The 18,890-nt window shown below is 43.3% G+C and overlaps 1 protein-coding gene across 3 annotated transcripts in view; it reads right to left on the reverse strand.

Annotated features, from left to right (window-relative positions):
• Window positions 1-18,890, reverse strand: part of MCPH1 (microcephalin 1) — a 226,099-nt gene that overhangs the window by 124,997 nt on the left and 82,212 nt on the right. The window lies entirely within an intron of this gene.

An 18,890-nucleotide genomic window follows, 5' to 3' on the forward strand; every position in this document is an offset into this window, starting at 1 on the left:
GACAAAAAGCAGGCAATGAGATCCCTTGTGCTTGATGAAAAATCAAATTCACTTTTGGAATAAAGGTGGGATCCATTCTCAAAGCCACCTTATCTTTGTAAAAGATGCAGCAGGATGGATAATGCTCCCAACTCTAACAACTTTCTTGCTGAAGAAGTGATAGCAGTCAGAAGAGTCGTTTTGATAGTCAAGTAAAAAGGACACCTGAATTATGGCACTGAGTACAACGTTTAAATTCCAAGATGGAGATCTAGGGTCTCTCACCTGGGAGGGGAAGGTGGTGAAGGCGATGAGCTCTCTCGCTGCCTCTAAGGTCTCCAGTGTGAAGGGCAGTTCCAAAGCCTCTCTGTGACTCTCCCGAGGAGGGGAGTCCTGAGGAGCTGGACTCGACTGACCCCTTGTTGGTGCAGGAGTCAGCAGTGCCAGGCGAGGTGGTGCCGCACTTACTTGGCCCAATGTGGGTCTCACTGCTCCAGTGAGGGCAGGGATAGCTCAGTGGTTTGAGCATTGGCCTGCTAAACCCAGGGTTGTGAGCTCAATCCTTGAGGGGGCCATTTAGGGATCTGGGGCAAAAATCTGTCTGGGGATTAGTCCTGCTTTGAGCAGAGGGTTGGACTAGATGTCCTCCTGAGGTCCCTTCCAACCCTATATTTTTTTTTTTTTTTTTTTTTTTTTAAAAGAGTCCTTCCATCCCGGCCTCAGTGTGGATGAGTGTCCTCTGTCCAGCTTCTTCTTCTTGCGGGGCACCCAGGGACTGGTGAACAGTGCCATGCATTGCCATGCTTGGAGCCCTGTTGGGGCCGAGTATCTGTATCCAAGTCTTTTCTCGGCGCCGAAATTTCCTGTGTCAATGCCGGAGCACTGTGCACCAATGTTGAGGGGCTAGGCATCAGTTTGGCCAAACTCGGGTCCGAGTGGGGGCAGAGGGCAGCCTCCATCAGAAGGATCTTCAACCATTGGTCTCTTTCTTTTTGAGTCCTTGGGCAAAATCCCCTACAGATTTTGCAATGGTCCTTCTGATGCGATTCCCCCAGGCACTTCAAGAAGGAAGTGTGAGGGTTGCTCTTGGTCATAGGCTTGTTACAAGCTGCACGGGGTTTAAACCCTGGGACCGAGGCATGCCCCGGCACTGGGGATGAGGGGGTAGGGAAGCAGAGGGTACCCCCAGAACAATTCCCAACAGGAATCCAACTATATAATGACTAGCTACAACTACTAACTAACTGATTAAACTAGTTACAGAAAGACAGTCTGAAGATTACTAGGGAGAAGGCTTGCCAAAGCAAGAGCAAATGAGCGTTCTGGCTAACCATCACAGGCAGTAAGAAGGAACTGAGGTGGTGGCAGGACCCTATATATGATGCCATGGAGGTGCAACTCCAGAGGGCAGCTGAGAAAACCCAATGGGTATTGCTAGAGGAAAAATCTTCTGGTTACTGTGCACACAGTACACACACACACACCCCCCTAATTGGAATCAACATGAGTAAGCACTCAAAGAAGAACTTTTACCTTACAAGAGCTGCAACCTGATATCAAAACCATCTTGTAAAAATTCCAGAACATGAGACACTTTGGTTACATGATGCTGAATATAGATTCATAGAAACATAGGACTGGAAGAAACCTTTCCTCAGCCTCATGGACCATACTCAGAGTAGTTATCAATGGTTTGCTGCCAATGTTTGGATCATTTACTGAGTCACTCAAGCAGACCACCTCCTTGGACAGGGGTCTGTCTAGAATAGAAAAGGGTATACCTGTATCCCCTTCTGCCTGAGAAAAAGCCACCAGAACAATGAGAACTTTTGAGAATGCTCAAAGGTGCAGATGACAGTCTAAAATACAGCATTTTACACGGCAAAATGATCAGTCCCATGAGCAAACTGCAGAAATCTCCTGTGTGCCTGGTGAATATAGGCTTTCTTCAAATTGATTAACAAAGTAATCCCCTGGCAGATCGGCACTGATATGAACTTCATGAACATGATCCTTATGAACTTGTTCTGGTGTTTTAAGTCCAACACAGCTCTGTCCGCCTCAGACCTCCTGGGTACTAGAAAAAGAGATTCGGTAGTGACCAGAGAATGTCTCCATCTCAGGAACGATACTGCACTGATTCACAAAAGATGAACTATGGCCGTTAGCATATTTTACCTCTTTTGCAGATTTGATGATACTAGTGAAAGGGAAAACGACAATTCACAATCTTTGAAAATTCTATGATGTGCCATTGTTAAACCACATCCAGGACCCATCTGTCTGATGTGGAGAGAGGCCATTGGGTCCTTGAACTTTAATAGTCTCCCCCATAGGTGTTGCTTGTCAGTACTCTCCTGACCATAGTATGAGAATGTTCCTAGTGTTGGAATTTGCATTGTGGGAAGACTGGTCTCTCTCCTTTCCGGGATTAGACTTGTTACATTTGCTTTTGCTGTAGTGTTGGCTTCTATACTTAGGAAAAGGATATTTAGACCTGTAAAAACCTTTAGACCGGGATTTGGAGTTAGGAAGGTTCTGTAAGGTCTTTGATTTATCTGAGGAACCTTTGTCTAATGGCTCCACAAATAACCAAGCTCCTGAATATTTAAAAAACAAACAAACTACTAATGTGATTTTGGCCTCTATATAACCCTTCCAGTCATGTGAACAGAGGTGCTGTCTGGTCACCACATTGGAGACCATACTTTGTGCTGAAAACCTCAAACCATCTCTGGTTGCATCAGCTATGAATGCTGAAGCCATTGAGACTTTAACTATGAACCTAACCACGATTGCTTAGCCTTTTGGCAATCTGGCTACCAAATTGTCAGTCCAGGCCAGTACTGCTCTTGCTTAACATGTTGTCACACCAGAAGCTCTCAGAGAGGAAGATACAGACTCAAAATGTATGCTGCAGTTATATTTCCACTCTGCAGGCATTGGATTCTTTAAGGAAAAAGTCCCCTTCCAGCAGTCTCTTTGACTAAATGATGAAACTGCCTCATCCACTTCGGGAAAAGACACAAAATCTACTTCGCTATGGTGCATGTTGTAGAATTTTCTCTCACACCTGGACAATGTCATAGACTTGTGCCAAGGTTTCCCATTCAGCTTTAATTACTCTTTCCAAAAAGACATGAAGGGGGAATATATGGTTCAGCTTAACCTGTTGGAATATACTTTTTTTTTTTTTTTTTTTTTTTTGTAATTTCTGTACCAATCCTCTATTCTTCCTCCTTAGAATTTTTTCTAGTAGGCTCATCCGATAGAATACTTAAGTATCTAATCAACCTTTCTCAAATCATTCAGCTGGAAAAAGATCCTATTGATTCTCTTCATCCTGTGATTCTGAGATTGAGAGTTCACCTTCCTCCTGTGAAGAATGTCCTGACTTTCTTCTTGACTTCTTTTTTCTTCCCTTTGATTTAAATTTAACAGATTTCCCAACCTTCTTTTTTTTTCTTTGTTGATACCCACGAAGATAAGGATGAAAATGAATTAAATGATGATGATGATGATGATGAAGAACCAGACAATAAATTCTACTCCTTTTATGATGATTTTTCTTTCTGAGTATGAAAACCGTATGTGAAGAGCCTTTAGCTCTGGCATCCTCTGGGGATAAGTCAGAGGAACTGCTGTCAAATGGAGGACTGGCCAGTTTTCTAAGTTTCTGAGGTAATTTCTTGAACCTTGTTCACTCTTTTAAAAATTTTTACTCCTTAAGGGAGGTGGGGATTGGGAACCTGGGTCAGACGAAGATCCTGCAAACCTCTTCTGCTAATAGGTACCTCTTTATCCTTCTCCTTTAGAGAGAGGATAGAATGCCTGTGATGGGACACTGTAGCTGCTGCCTAGGGCTCACAAGATGGTGATATCTGAGGTAAAGGAGCTTTTTGTGCTAAATCCAGGGGCTCCCTAGCCCAAGAGGTAATTTCTTCTTGATGGGGGGAGTCCCTTCTCCCCTCTGTGCAGAATTCCTGACTTCCCATGGGGAAAGAGATTGAATTGCTTGACAAGGGAAGGAAGGGGTGGGGAGTAATGAGACCTGCACTGCAGGAAGATGCACACACAAAATCGTCTCACCGACTGCTCCTTGCTCTGCCTGTGATGGATTCAGCCGGTCTCACTTATGGTTTCCCCATGCAGGGCTGTTGCCTTTTCATGCAACCATCTCCTGCAGCTGAACGGCTCTCTTAATTTTTCCACCATCCTTTGAGACATTTGTGGCCTGGTTGTCAAGACGCCTGGGGAATCAGTCTCCTAAGTCTAGCTACGGTGGCCAAAGTGAAACCTTTCTGACCAAGCGGCTGGAGTGCACAATGCACTAGCCTCTCCTTCTGCATTCTCTGGCAAAGTTAAAGAGCAGGAGGAACACAGCCTTGGTCTCCTGTTTGGACCATTCTCAGCCAACCTCCTAACCCGTTACCTGAGCAGTCGTAGAGGGTGGGGGGGTGCGAGATGTCATAATTCTGGCTGGAGACAAACTGCCTATTCAGGCTTTTTTCCCCACCATTCTCTCTCAGTTGGTGCTGGATTTCACTGCCTGATAGTAGAGACAGAACAAAACTCAGGGGGTCTCCAGAAGGTGGGGGCTTGTCCCCTGTCAGCTGTCCAATCAGCTTTGATTCTGCCCCCTACAGTTACAGACAGGAGACAACCCACACTGAGGATCTGTGGACCTAGCCCTGAGAGAGAATTGCAAGTCGGCATTAATGATTTAAATGAATACCAGTTATGACACAAGACAAGTAACTGATAAAGGATCATTAAGAGACTGAACTTGATGCGTAATGTGGGATATTATCTGACAATAACACTGATGGGGCCATGTAGTGGGTTTCTGTGCCCACAGGCTGCCACTGTTTTAAGGATCCCATTGCTGTGCTTGAAGTCAAGAGCACACCATGTTGGGTTGACACTACAATATTGAACTCGCACATGTCCTCCCCACCTTGAAACCATCTGATTTCATACCTCCTCACTTGGCAGTAAGTTTTTAAAGTGCTTCTTACAAAGTGTGAATCTAGAATGACAACTGACCCTGTAATATATTACCTTCCTTTTCAATCTTCTCACTGAACAATTAGACACTTTTCATTTTTGTGTTAATATTTTAAGAAGTTTTGTATTTTTAAGTTTTTATTATATTTATTTTTATTCTAATGAACACCATTCTGAGCGCTTTGGTGGGGTCCCTATTATTATCATAGTAAATATTTCTCTAGCCCTTTAAGTGTTAACTAATCAATTCAGTTCTCCATTAGGTAGTATTAGGAAATCGTCCTAAGAACAATATACTTCTCCAAAATAAAAATCTACCTCTTCGGTTTAATAATTTTTATTTTCCAAATAAATTATTATAATTCTCTCTCTCTCTCTCTCTCTCTATATATATAAATAAATAAATAAAGGATGGTCCATTGGTTAAGGAACTAGCATAGGACTTGGGAGACCTAGGTTCAATTCCCTGTTTTGGGGGGAGGGATAGCTCAGTGGTTTGAGCATTGGCCTGCTAAACCCAGGGTTGAGAGTTCAATCCTTGAGGGGGCCATCTAGGGAACTGGGGTAAAAATCTCTCTGGGGATTGGTCCTGCTTTGAACAGGGGGTTGGACTAGATGACCTCCTGAGGTCCCTTCCAACCCTGATATTCAATGATATATCATCTTGAAATTTATGCCAATGTCATATGCAACTAATTATATTAATAGGATTTAACCAACCTGCACTGTATGTAATGACAATGTATCTCATTCCCTTAATTTATACATACCCTAAAAACATTGAAATCATATTTTTGGGGGCAAATGTGTCAATGCACTGTCTGTATCTTGAGTTTAGAAATCAGAAATTGTATATCACCTCATATTAAAAAAATCAATTAGAAGACCAAAGTGCAAAGTGAAACACACAGAGTCATAAAATTAAGATTTTCCATGCAACCTTAACTCTCTTCCAGATGCTGGTGCATTATGATGCAGTCTTAAGTGGCACAACCACATACTACTTTTCTCTGCAGGACCCCTAACTCATTCAGTGTGCAAAATGGATAGTGCTCAGTGCACAAAGCAGCTGCTCAACATATTTTTATCCGCATTGTCATGCTTCACACACCATCTGACTCTTGTATTGTATGAGGCAGGTATCCTGAGGACTGTTACTTCATTTACTATACAAATAAGATTAGGCTCCTTCCTATACAAAACTGTTTCATTCACCATTCAACTTACAGAGTAAAATGAGATTGAGGTCATGTAGGGGGAAAATAATATGATCTTGTAATTTAAAACTATCATACATAATCCATATCACACTTCTACCTCGATATAACGCGGTCCTCAGAAGCCAAAAAAATCTTACTGCATTATAGGTGAAACCTCGTTATATCGAACTTGCTTTGGCCTCAAAGATTTCCGTTATTAATAGTCAGCAAATCATTTTTGTTAGAACTAACACAGTGTACGCAGTAAATAAATCTGTTCTACAATGGTTAAATTGTATCTCCTTTCTTTAATGACAACAATTATTTTATAAACTTACTTAAAAGATACAGTGTATTAACAACACAGGTACTAAGCACTGCTAAATGCAACCATGTGGGCTAGGTTTCATCATACATCAATTGTTTGGTCTGCGTGTAATGCTTAGGAAAATGCAAAATTCACATAAAATAACAGAAAATGCTTTTAGTTACACATCCTTACAAATTGTTGTAAAAAAGGATTTTGGTATTTTAGGAAACAGGAGCATGGGCCACTTTGTCACTTAGCCAACTACTGTATGTTATACATAGATTATTAAGTAATATGAACTGTTAACTATTAAATAGTCTAAAAACATTTTGGAGATGGAAGTTTTTACTTATAGAAAAGGTTAAAATGAAGCTAAAAATGGTAAAGTAATTAAGTTTTAGAGACATTGATAAAATGGTAAATTTTGGGGGTACAAGATGCTTTCTTATTTAAGAACATTTAAAAAATTAAAAAAAAAACTTGTTATACTTTGTTGCTTCATGCTACTGCGAGCCTTCTTCGCCAGGTCAATTATGGATTTTAACTGCAGTAATTGCAGTCTATCCACATCCTGGCTTTCTAGCCACTTAAGACCAATCTCTAACCCTACAACTGCATCAGCAGCTTTGGGCGGTGGCGCCAAGGATTCTTCATCACTATCCTCAGGGTTAGACACATTTTCCGAGGCACCAGGTGGTTGAGGGGCAACATTATGAATTATATCTACATCGGTAAGTCGTTCATAGGTTGGACACATAGCATCCACCTCCATCCACTCTTGAACATCAGCTATCCCACTTTGAACCATAAGTTCCCTGTAGACTCGTTCTGTCTCCATGGACTCTTTTTCCATAAAACCATAAAACCTTCAAAGTTGTTCTCATCTTCATCTTCTTCCTCATCTTGGCTGTCGTCGCTTTCAGTGACAAAAATACTTTTGAGACCGCGATGCCAACATTTCTCTATCATTCATGGAGTGATTCCTAGCAGGGCTGTCTCGCCTAAGTTAAATACATCCAGAAAATTAATTAATTGATGACAGCCGTTATTTTCTTTACTAAGGCTTTACGATAGTTCATTTTAAATGTGGCTATAATGCCTTGATGGAGGTGCTGTATTTTGGACGTCGTGTTTTTAGGAAGGTGGCTCACCTTTATCTTCCTGTCTTTGCTGGTTAAGGTCTCAACTGCGGGGTGGGCGGGACAGTTGTCAAGTAGGAGCAATGCCTTTGGCTCCAGGTTTTGTCTGCGTAGGTGGCTCCGGACAGCTGGTACAAAATATTTCTTAAACCATTCCTCGAAAATATCCAATGTCATCCAAGCATTTTTTGAATGGCGATAAATGAAAGAAAGCGAATCCATGTTCTTATGGTGGAAAGCCCTAGGTGACCTGGATTTGCCTATGCACAGAGTTTTAAATTTATGTGAATCCGTTTTATTCATGCAGAAAAGTATTGTCGCTCTCTCTTATCACCTTAAAACCTTTTGTTCTTCGGTCCTAGAAGAAAGTGTTCTATCCGGCAGCATATGGTAACATAAGCCGGTTTCATCAGCATTATAGATTTGCTCCAGAGCATAGCCACCCTCGATGATGATCTCTTGTAACTTTAGCGGGTATTCGTCACAAGCTCTTATATCTGTGGAGCACATCACTCCTGAAATTGCGACTTGCCGAATGCCATGACGTTTTAAAAAATGATTAAGCCATCCACTGCTAGCTTTAAATTAGTTACCTTGATGTGCAGAAGCATTCTCACCCGAGCGTCTAAAATCAAGATCCTTCTTCAATTTCTCTGCTTGTTTCCTTATAATGTCACCGGAAATTGCTGTGCTGTTGGAGTGTTCTTGGGTAAACCACATAAATACTGCTCTAGCTAGTTGGTTATCCTTGGCAGTTTTTAGGCGCTTCCTTTCCAGGCCTTCACTTTCATCCAGTTCAACTAGCATTGATCGTAATTTTTCCTCATCTTTGATCCACCCTCTTAATATTGATTCCCTCACTCCTAGTTCTTTTGAGACCTTCGCTTGGCTCATTCCTGATTTCAGTCTGTCCAAAGCTTCCAATTTTTCCTTTGGCTGTCCATGCCTTTCGTTTCCGTGGCTGTGAACTACTTGCCATCACGTCAATGGTATTTTAATACTGTATTAATGCTAACAATTTTTTAAAATTGTTTAGAAAATGTCAGCACAGAGTTACAATGTTTCCAAAATACAACTAATGAGACAACTTAAGCTTAGTTTATACTGCACACAATTTAGAAACTAGATTAAAATAGGCGGGAGAGATGAGAACGCCTAATGCAGGGGTGGGCAAATTTTTTGGCCCGAGGGCCACATCGGGGTTCAAAATTGTATGGAGGGCCGGGTAGGGAAGGCTGTGCCTCCCCAAATAGCCTAGCCCCGCCCCCTATCCAACCCCCACCTACTTCCCACCCCCTGACTGACCCCTCAGAATCCCCGCTCCAAAGATCCTGTCCCTAACCACCCCTCCCAAGACCCCACCCCCTATCTAAGCCCCCCTGCTCCTTGTCCCCTGACTGCCCCACCTCCAGAGACGGGGGGGTCCCTAATAACCCCCAAGACTCCCACGCCCTATCCAATAACCTGTTCTCTGTCCCCTGACCACCCCGCCCCCAGAACCTCCAAACCATCCAACCCCCCCCCCTCTGTCCCCTGCCTGCCCCCGAGACCCTCTGCCCCTTATCCAACCCCTCAGCCCTGGCCTGGCACCCTTAACACGCCGTTCAGAGCAGCGTGTCGGAGCCAGACATGCTGATCCGCCGGAGCATGCAGCCCCACCCCCCAGAGCGCTGCTTTACCACGTTATATCTGAATTCATGTTATATCAGGTCATGTTATATAGGGGTAAAGGTGTATACAAGTAGGTGTATATGCAAAGAGGAAGGGCTCCCCATTTCATTAATTCCCTCCCCTATCATCCTTTGGAAATTGTATTTACTGTAGCATTAAAAAAAAGGCTAATAATGATACAGCGTAATGGCTATCTGCATAAAATAGAACCCAAACAGCATCATTTATATTCAAGGATCTTGGCCATTCAGAGTTTCAGAGGTAGACTTTCTGAGCAGCTGTGACACTTTCAGCAGTTGCTTCAGCTTTCTGTTCCCAATAGGGCCATTACAAAATGATTAGATAAGGGGTTAAAAAAATATCGTATTGTAACATTGCTCAGTGACGTTTTCCCTGTAGAGACAGTCCGTGTTTCTACCTGTCACAAAAATAGTCTACTCCTAATACAGTAAATAAATGAGCAGCATACTTTGACCGCCACATCTCTAGAAACTAACTCATTTTACAGATTCTTGAAAATTTTGTATTTTCTGGATTACATCAGTTTCATAGGACTTTAGAAAAAAATCAGAAAACACTGGACAAATTATAATCAGTTCTTGAAAACAGTTTACCTTTAAGCCTAAGGATAAGAAGACATATGGTTGAGAAAAGTCACTAATAGTGTTCAGGAACAATGTCTTGGAGAAGAAGCCCATCCCATCTACATGTTAGAGAGAGAATAATGAAATTCCGACCAGGGTACTATCCTCAAGCCCTTCAATTTTTCATATTAGCCTTTGTATTGTGGGTGTTTGAGAATTCTGAAGCACAGATACACATTCTGTTGAAAGGAAGGACCACCGTGCTCCATCCTATTACCTCTTCCTGGGTCATGAATCTCCCCACTCTAGTATTGAATGGCTGACAAGCTGTTTGCATAATTTATTCATAAATTAATGCACTCTTGCCACAATTCAATCATCTCTTTCTCTTTTCAGAACATTCAAGTTCCACAATATCTCTCCAGTACCTCCCATTTAGCAAGGCTTGAATGTGGACCAAATGGGCACCCATCCACAAGGATGACAGTATAGTTCATGCATTATTTAATTCAATTAATTAAAGCTGTCGGCAGTTTACATAGCAATAAAAAGAATAAAAGCTGAATGGAAAAATATATATGTACAAAAAAGGCCATTTGAATTTAGAAGGTAAATCCTCTGTCCCAACCCAATTCTCATTCTGGCAAATGCCTACATAGTCTTCCTGCCATTTCAAGTAAATGGGGTCTATTTCTTTGTTATCATTTCTATGCACTGTTAAAGTACTCCCACAATTCATCCCAGAACAAGTTGAATTTTATTGGTGCATGAAGTTATTCCTGTGTATAGTTTTATATAATATTTTAGATTTAAATCTATAAAATTAAAAAAAAAAAAAAGAGGTTCTACCTAATCCAAGATGTTAACCATACTATAAACTATAAAACACTCACACTACACTGAAAATTGCCATAACAGATCTCACATCTGATATGTTGATTCTTCAAAAATGGTACTGGCTACTGCCTGACAGGATATTGGACTAGATGGACTATGGGTCTGATCGAGTATGGCAACTTCTATGTTTCTAAAGAGGAGATTGTGGCACCCTGTACCCCATATTCACCACTTTTGTATGGTTATGATATATTTTGTACAAAGCATGCCCTGTGAGGTAACATTGAAAACTCATGATCTATTGAACACTGTTGTCCTGTTAACATGTATGTACCATCATCGTATACAGTTATCCAGTTTTGCTATAGGTTTGTTACTGAAACAAGTTGTGAGTCTGGAGAACACCCACAGACCACCTCCTCAGAAATAACAAAGGCTTTGCATGTCATCGCAAATGTCACGTATACAGAATGTATGAGACAGAAATTTACAATTCACCTGAGAGACCTTTGAATGTCACATACACAAGAGATTGCTTTTTCTACACCCCAGCGGGGACAGGGGGGACTGGTGTGTTCCTCAACAAGGAAGGTATAAAATAAGAGACAATGGCTTCTACCCCCCCGACCCTCCACCCACTCACAGAGCAAGATCATTTAGAAAACAAAGAAAACCTTTGAACTGGAGTAGCCCTCCCAGGCTGTAAGGAAATCCAGCCTGTGAACTAAGAACAATGAACTGTGAACTACCTGCAGCATCTGATGGATGGAGAAGGAACTGGAGATGGAGTGAGAAAGTTGCTTGCTTCAAGTCTTGGTTAGCTCGGTAAATTTAGGAATTAGATTGCGGTTCTATATTTTATTTCTTTTGTAACCAATTCTGACTTTTATGCTTTTATCACTTATAATCACTTAAAATCTCTTTCTCTAGTTAATAAACTTGTTTTAATATTTTATCTAAACCAGTGTGTTTTGACTGAAGTATCTGGGGGAATCTCGAAAGTAAACAAAGGCTGTGGCATGATCATTTCCATTGATGAAATGACAAACTAATTAATGAGCTTACTCTGATCCAGGAGGCCTTGAGCAATGTAAGATGCACATTTCTGGGGTGCAAGGCTGGGACTGAGGGATATGCAGGTGTTGCCCTGCATTAGTTCATGAGTGGTTGGGAAAGCATTCATGTAACTTTCTTGGGTGTGCCTTGACATGGCAGTGTGAGCAGACCCTGGAGAGGCTGCTTTTCACTAGCACTAGTAAGAGACACCCCGATCTGGAAAATTAAGGGGACACTGCTGTTCAAAAGTCCATCTTGTACCCTGGGGGATGTCATTGAAGTTACTTACCTGTAAATGGAGGTCCTTTGAGATGTGTGGCCCCCTATAGTTATTCGGCTGAGTGTTTATGCATGCGCACCATGCACACAGAGTCGAAAAATTAGAAAGCATATGCCCTGACCAGCCTTGTGCTTCCATCCAAGGCGTTAAAGGTCAGAGCGGACCAACTACATCTCCAGTTCCTTCTCCACCAAGAATCTGACAGATCCAAAGCAGAGGGGACAGAGTGAGAAGCGGAATACAGATAGGGACCATGCATCTCGAAGAACCTCCAGTTACAGGTAAGCAACCTACTCTTCTTCTAGTGATGGTCCCTATTGTATTCCACTGAGTTATGACTTCCTGAGTTATTCCACTAACTTCATGACATGCAGTACCTAAGTCAGAGGAGGGCGAGAGGATGAGGCTAGAAGGGTCTTGCGGAGAACTGCCATGCCACGGAGGCATCCATCATAGAGTCCTGCTCCAAGGTGTAGTGTATGGAGACAGTACGTACAGAACTCCATGTGACTGCTCAACATATGTCTATGAGATATGTTCCACATATGTCCTAAAGGATGCAATGGTCATAGCTTGAACTCTAGTGCAGTGAGCCCATACCTGTATAGGTGTGAGGTAGCCTTGACAGCTGGTAGTAGAGTTTAATACAGCCAGAAATCCATTTGGAGATTCTCTGGGTGGAGATGGCCTATTTTCTACTGCAAGGAACAGTCTAAGGGATTTCCTGAATAGTTTTGTCCTCTGCAGGTAGAAGGCCACAGCTTGTCGGATGTTGAGGGAATGGAATCGACATTCTTCTGCAGATGTGTGCAGCTTTGGGAAAAAACAGGTGGGTGAATGGATTGCTTAATGTGAAACTGGGAAACTATCTTTGGTAAAAATTTTGGATGTAGAGCCTATCCTTGTGGAATACTGTAAATGGCAGGTCTGCCATCATAGCTCTGAGTTCACCGACTTTTCTCACTGAGGTGAAAGCAACAAGGACGGCAACTTTCATCAAAAGGAGGAACATGGAACAAGATGCCAGTGGTTCAAATGGGAGCTTTGTTAATACCCAGTGTACCAGATTCAGGTCCCATTAAGGTGTGATTGTTTGGCGGGGTGGGAAAGTGCAGGAGGAAGTCTTTCCAAAATCTAGAAGTTATATATATAAAGGGAGAGTGACCTTCCACAGAAGTATGGAAAGCACAGATCACTACCAGGTGGACTCTCAAAGTGCTGAAGGTGAGGCCCGATGATTGGAAGGATAGAATATAGTCCAGAATGAGGGGAATTGCTGCTGCTTCTGGTAAAATCCCCTTGTGTTATGTCCAAGATAAAAAAAAGTTTCCACTTAGCCCAGTAACACTGTCTAGTGGAACCCTTCCTACGGTATGTACATGGTGCTAGTGGGGGTGCCTGAACAGAGGTATGTCTGTATGAAGTGCCGCCTAATAGAGCTGCTGGAAGAAAAGATCCAAGGGTTGGAGATGCAGGTAGATACCCTGGTAGAGTTTAGAAGGGGGTTCGAGCAGCTGATGGAGGAAAGGCAAGGAGGGGCTGAAGGGGAATGCTCAGGCATACAGGTGGAAGCAGGGGCTAAGGTCTGTGAGGGGGGAATGTCAGGGGGAGAACAAGGGCAGTGGAAGCATGTGACCATGAGAAGCAGGCCAAGGAAAAGGAGGGTTAGTGAAGGGGAAATAGAACTCAGGAACAGGTTTGGGTGTTTGGATAACGAGGGGGGGCATCAGGTGGTAACTGAAGGTGGGAGGGTGAGTAAGAAGAGAAGAGCAGCTAGTCCAATAGAGAGAGGGGAGGAGTTGATGGAGACAGCACCAAATCTGGGCCCCGGGAGGATACAGAATGGCACAAGGGGGAGTATAAGGGAAAATAGGAACGGACAAGGGTTGCGACTAGAGAGAACAGGGGATAGATTAGTAGATCGCACTGTCACCAGGGAAAGGCAGGTTTACGTGATTGGGGACTCCTTACTGAGGAGGTTAGACAGGCCTGTGACCAGGGCAGACCCAGAGAACAGAAGGGTGTGCTGTCTACCAGGAACTAAGATACGGGATGTGGACCTGCAGTTGAAAAGGATCCTAAAAGGAGCAGGTAAGAACCCCTTGATCATCCTTCACGTAGGAACGAATGACATGGCTAGGTTCTCATTAGAGAGAATCAAGGGAGATTATGCCAGACTAGGGAAGACGCTCAAGGAAACTGAGGCTCAGATCATCTTCAGTGGGATTCTGCCTGTTCCTAGAGAAGGGCAGCAAAGGGCTGACAGGATTGTGAGGATAAATAGTTGGCTAAGGGAGTGGTGCTATAAGGAGGGCTTTGGGATGTATGGCCACTGGGAGGCTTTCGGGGACAAGACAACTGTTCTCACGGGATGGACTTCACCTGAGTAGGGAAGGAAATAGACTTCTGGGAGGGAGGCTGGCTCATCTCATCAAAAGAGCTTTAAACTAGGAATTTGGGGGAGACGGTTGGGAGATGTCCAGTTAATCTCCACGCCAGATTCCAACATTGAAAAGGAAGGTGATGAGATAAGAACAGACATAGCTAGGGGGAAGGGATTGGACATAAGAAGGAGGGGGGGATAAACAGTACGGGGTCCATACCAAATTGCATAACTAGTGGGAAAGAGGCTAAACGGCATACATTAAGATGTTTATACACCAATGCGAGAAGCCTAGGTAACATAATGGAGGAATTGGAGCTCCTGGTCCAAGAAATGAAACCGGATATCGTAGGAATAACCGAAACATGGTGGAATGGTAGTCATGACTGGAGTACAGGTATGGAAGGGTATGTGCTGTTTAGGAACGACCGGAACAAAGGTAAAGGTGGGGGAGTAAAGGGGAACAAAGGTAAAGGTGGCATTGTATGTCAATAATGAGGTAAACTGTAAAGAAATAATAACTGATGGAATAGGTAAGACTGAGTCTGTCTGGGCAATACTCACACTGGGTAAAAGAACTACTACAGCCTCCCCTGGATAGTGCTTGGGGTGTGCTATAGACCGCCGGAATCTAGCCTGGATACGGACAGAGAACTATTTAATGTTTTTAGGGAAGTAAATACTAATAGGAACTGTGTAATCATGGGAGACTAACTTCCCAGATATAGATTGGGGAACAAATGCTAGTAACAATAATAAGGCTCAGATGTTCCTAGATGTTCTAGATGATGAATTCCTTCATCAAGTAGTAGCTGAACCGACAAGGGAGGATGCCATTTTAGATTTGGTTTTGGTGATTAGTGAGGACCTCGTTGAGGAAATGGTTGTAGGGGACAACCTTGGCTCGAGTGATCATGAGCTAATTCGGTTTAAACTAAATGGAAGGATTAACAGAATTAAATCGGAGACTAGGGTTTACAATTTCAAAAAGGCTAATTTTAATAAACTAAGGGGACTGGTTAGGGAAGTGGATTGGGCTAACATATTTATGGATCTAAAGGCAGATGGCGCCTGGGATTATTTCAAGTTGAAGTTGCAGGAGCTGTCGGAGGCCTGTATCCCAAGAAAGGGAAAACGGTTAGTAGGCAGGAGATTTAGACCGAGCTGGATGAGCGAGCGTCTCAAAGGGGTGATTAAGAAAAAACAGAAAGCGTACAAAGAGTGGAAGAGGGGAGGGATCAGCAAGGAAACCTACCTTATCGAGGTCAGAGCATGTAGAGATGGAGTGAGAAAGGCCAAAAGCCATGTAAAGTTGGACCTTGCGAGGGGAATTAAAACCAATAGTAAGAGGTTTTATAGCCATATAAATAGGAAGAAAACAAAGAAAGAAGAAGTGGGACCACTGAAGACTGTAGATGGAGTGGAGATTAAGTATAATCTAGGCATGGCACAATATCTAAACGAATATTTTGCATCGGTCTTTAATGAGGCTAATGAAGGGCTTAGGAATAGTGGCAGCGTGACAGAGGGGAATAAAGGAGGGGGGATTGACATTACCATATCCGAGGTAGAAGCCAAACTTGAACAGCTTAACGGGACTAAATCGGGCGGACCGGATGATCTTCATCTGAGAATATTGAAGGAACTGGCACAAGAAATTGCAAGCCCGTTAGCGATAATTTTTAATGAATCTGTAAACTTGGGGGTGGTACCGTTGGACTGGAAAATAGCTAATGTGGTTCCTATTTTCAAGAAAGGGAAAAAAAGTGACCCACGTAACTACAGGCCTGTTAGTTTAACATCTGTAGTATGCAAGGTCTTGGAAAAAAATTTGAAGGAGAAAGTAGTTAAGGACCTTGAGGTCAATGGCAATTGGGACAAATTACAACATGGTTTTACGAAAGGCAGATCGTGCCAAACCAACCTGATCTCCTTCTTTGAGAAAGTAACAGACTTTTTAGATAAAGGAAATGCGGTGGATCTAATATACCTCGATTTCAGTAAAGCGTTTTGATATGGTACCGCACAAGGAATTATTGGTTAAATTGGAAAAGATGGGGATCGATATGAAAATCCAGAGGTGGATAGAGAACTGGTTAAAGGTGAGACTGCAGCGGGTCATACTGAAAGGTGAACTGTCAGGTTGGAGGGAGGTCACCAGTGGAGTTCCTCAAGGTTCGGTTTGGGGTCCGATTTTATTTAATCTATTTATTACTGACCTCGGAACCAAATGTAGGAGTGGGCTGATAAAGTTTGCGGATGACACAAAGTTGGGAGGTATTGCCAATTCGGAGACGGATCGGGATATCCTGCAGGGAGACTTGGATGACCTCGTAAATTGGAGTAATAGTAATAGGATGAAATGTAATAGTGAAAAGTGTAAGGTGATGCATTTAGGGATGACTAACAAGAATTTTAGTTATAAGCTGGGGACGCATCGGTTGGAAGTAACAGAGGAGGAGAAGGACCTCGGAGTCCTGGTTGACCACAGGATGACTATGAGTCGGCAATGTGACGTGGCCGTGAAAAAAGCTAATGCGGTCTTGGGATGCATTAGGCGAGGTATATCTAGAAGGGATAAGGAGGTGCTGCTTCTGTTATAAAAGGCACTGGTGAGACCTCATTTGGAGTACTGTGTGCAGTTCTGGTCTCCCATGTTTAAAAAGGATGAACTCAAACGGGTACAGAGAAGGGCCACTAGGATGATCCGAGGAATGGAAAACCTGTTGTATGAAAGGAGACTCGAGGAGCTTGGTTTGTTTACCCTAACCAAAAGAAGGCTGAGGGGGGATACGATTGCTCTCTTTAAATATATCAGAGGGATAAATACCAGGGAGGGAGAGGAATTATTTCAGCTCAGTACTAATGTGGACATGAGAACGAATGGATATAAACTGGCCGTGGGGAAGTTTAGGCTTGAAATTAGACGAAGGTTTCTAACCATCAGAGGGGTGAAATTTTGGAACAGCCTTCCGAGGGAAACAGTGGGGGCGAAGGACCTCTCTGGCTTTAAGATTAAGCTAGATAAGTTTATGGAGGGAATGGTTTGATGGGATAACATGACTTTAGTCAATTAGTCAATAACGTGCCATTGCTGGTAAATAGTATCAATGGTCAATGAGGGTCTGGCTGGAGAATCTTGCCTGCATGCTCGGGGTTCTACTGATCACCATATTTGGGGTCGGGAAGGAATTTTCCTCCAGGGTAGATTGGCAGAGGCCCTGGAGGTTTTTTGCCTTCCTCCGCAGCATGGGGCAGGGGTCGCTAGCTGTAGGATTCTCTGCGACTTGAAGTCTTTAAATCACGATCTGGGGACTTCAACAGCTGAGTTAAGGGAAAGTGGGTGGGTCAGCTTTTGTGGCCTGCATCATGCGGGAGGTCAGACTAGATGATCATAATGGTCCCTTCTGACCTTAAAGTCTATGAATCAGAGAGAATGTCTTGCACAGCTGAGGAGCATATCTGTTCTAGAGCAGATGTCCATCCATATATCATACCCTGAGGTGGAGTTTATGTGGATTGGGATGCTTGATCCTGCCATTATACTGTTTCAGAAGACTGAGTAAGCTCAGGATGGAAATCAGTGGGCAGAAGTATATGCATAGGAGATTGGAGAACCAGAATTATCTGGGCCAGAAGGGGTGATCAGAATGACCTGTATTATCAGATCTTGTGCAGCACTTGAGGCAGGAGTGGTAGTGGGGGAAAGATGTAGCTGAGTTGGTCTGCCCAGAAGAGGAAAGCATCACCCGGGGAGTGTAGGCGAGGGCTCCCTGGAACAGTATGCGGCCACTTGCTGTTTGCCTGAGAGTCGAAGTGGGTCACCTAAGTGCACGAAGCCACTTGGCCCAGAAGAGACAAGCAAGTTCTGGCTGGTGCACAGGGGTTGTTCATGATACAAGCTATAATGATGTTTATCTCTGAAACCTGTCTATGGGTAGGTATGCCCATGATAGACTTTGTAGTAGCCCTGATGAAGTCCCGTGATTGCATGTGTTTGAGGATCGACTTCTCGATGTTGAAGCTGACTCCCAGTGAAGAAAGGAGGCTAAGAAAGAGAGAGATGAACACGTGAGCTTCCTGATGGGACCTGGCAGTTAGGAGCCAGTCATCAAGGGCAGGAAAACAAGGAGAGCTTAACATCTGATGCAAGCTGCTACAACTGAAATACTTCGGTGAAGACTCTGGGAGTGGTAGTTATCCTGAAGGAAAGTACCCTGTATTGGAAAACGTTGGCGCCCACCATAAACCTGAGAAAACATCTGTCGGTGGGATGAATATCAACATGGAAGTAAGCATTCTTCATATCGAGAGCCATGAAACACATACCTTTTTCTAAGGCTGGAATTATCTCTGTCAGCATGACCATGTGAAACCTGAATTTGCAGATTAAGCAACTGAGGTGGCAGAGATCGAGAATTGGTCTCCAACCTCCCTTTTACTCG

The sequence above is a fragment of the Trachemys scripta genome, chromosome 3, assembly GCF_013100865.1.
Source record: "Trachemys scripta elegans isolate TJP31775 chromosome 3, CAS_Tse_1.0, whole genome shotgun sequence".
In the NCBI taxonomy this organism is placed as follows: domain Eukaryota; kingdom Metazoa; phylum Chordata; order Testudines; family Emydidae; genus Trachemys; species Trachemys scripta.